This window comes from Lolium rigidum, chromosome 1, assembly GCF_022539505.1.
Source record: "Lolium rigidum isolate FL_2022 chromosome 1, APGP_CSIRO_Lrig_0.1, whole genome shotgun sequence".
Lineage (NCBI taxonomy): Eukaryota > Viridiplantae > Streptophyta > Magnoliopsida > Poales > Poaceae > Lolium > Lolium rigidum.
In genome coordinates this window covers 257,352,603-257,354,660 of record NC_061508.1, presented here as the reverse complement: position 1 = coordinate 257,354,660, position 2,058 = coordinate 257,352,603, and positions in this window count along the sequence as shown.

Below are 2,058 nucleotides of genomic sequence, written 5' to 3'. Positions count from 1 at the left end.
CCTCTCATGCAACCCCTGCAACCACAAAGCAAGAAGTCTCTTGTGTCCCCAACACACCAAATAGGTGCACTAGTTCGGCGAAGAGATAGTGAAATACGGTGGTATAAATAAGTATGAGCAGTAGCAACGGTGCCGTAAAAGTGCTTGGCGTGTAGTTGATGGTGGTGGTATTGCAGCAGTAGTAACGCATAGAAACAAGTAAACAAGCAGTAGTAACTCAAGCAGTATTTAGGAACAAGGCCTAGGGATTACACTTTCACTAGTGGACACTCTCAACATTGATCACATAACAGAATAGATAAATGCATACTCTACACTTTTGTTGGATGATGAACACATTGCGTAGGATTACACGAACCCTCAATGCCGGAGTTAACAAGCTCCACAATAATGCTCATGTTTAAGTAACCTTTAGTGTAAGATAGATCAACGCTACTAAACCAAGTACTAGCATAGCATGCACACTCGTCACCTTCATGCATATGTAGGAGGAATAGATCACATCAATATTATCATAGCAATAGTTAACTCCATAATCTACAAGAGATCATGATCATAGCATAAACCAAGTACTAACACGGTGCACGCACTGTCACCTTTGCACACATGCAGGAGGAATAAAACTACTTTAATAACACATCACTAGAGTAGCACATAGATAAATTGTGATACAACATGCCGCAATCATAAAAAGATATAAATAAGCACCTCACTATGCCATTCAATGAGTAAGTATTCTGTGAAATCTAGCCTAAGAGACCCACACGGTGCACACACTGTCACCTTTACACACGTGGGACGAGGAGTCTCCGGAGATCACATAAGTAAAACCCACTTGACTAGCATAATGACATCTAGATTACAAGCATCATCATATGAATCTCAATCATGTAAGGCAGCTCATGAGATTATTGTATTGAACTACATAGGAGAGAGATGAACCACATAGCTACCGGTACAGCCCCGAGCCTCGATGGAGAACTACTCCCTCCTCATGGGAGCAGCAGCGGTGATGAAGATGGCGGTGGAGATGGCAGCGGTGTCGATGGAGAAGCCTTCCGGGGCACTTCCCCGCTCCGGCAGGGTGCCGGAACGAGTTCCGTCCCCCGAATTGGAGTTTCGCGATGGCGGCGGCGCCACGAGTAACTTTTCTGGAGTTTCGTCAATTGGTATCGGGTTTTCTGATCCGGGGGCTTTATATAGGCGAAGAGGCGGCGCAGGAGGGCTGACAGGGGGCCACACCATAGGGCAGCGCGGCCCCCTCTCGGCCGCGCCGGCCTAGGGTTTGGTGGCCCCGTGGCCCCCCTCCGGTCCTTCCCGGTGTTCCGGATGCTTCCGATGAAAATAGGAACTTTGGCGTTGATTTCGTCCGATTCCGAGAATATTTCGTTACTAGGATTTCTGAAACCAAAAACAGCGAGAAAACAGGAACTGGCACTTCGGCATCTTGTTAATAGGTTAGTTCCAGAAAATGCACGAATATGACATAAAGTGTGCATAAAACATGTAGATAACATCAATAATGCGGCATGGAACACAAGAAATTATCGATACGTTGGAGACGTATCAGCATCCCCAAGCTTAGTTCTGCTCGTCCCGAGCAGGTAAAACGATAACAAAGATAATTTCTGGAGTGACATGCCATCATAAACCTGATCATACTATTTGTAAAGCATATGTAGTGAATGCAGTGATCAAAACAATGTATATGACATGGGTAAACAACTGAATCATAAAGCAAAGACTTTTCATGAATAGCACTTCAAGACAAGCATCAATAAGTCTTGCATAAGAGTTAACTCATAAAGCAATAATTCAAAGTAGAGACATTGAAGCAACACAATGGAAGATGAAGTTTCAGCGGTTGCTTTCAACTTATAACATGTATATCTCATGGATAATTGTCAATGCAAAGCAATATAACAAATGCAATATGCAAATATGTAAGAATCAATGCACAGTTCACACAAGTGTTTGCTTCTTGAGATGGAGAGAAATAGGTGAACTGACTCAACAATGAAAGTAAAAGAATGGTCCTTCAAAGAGGAAAGCATCGAT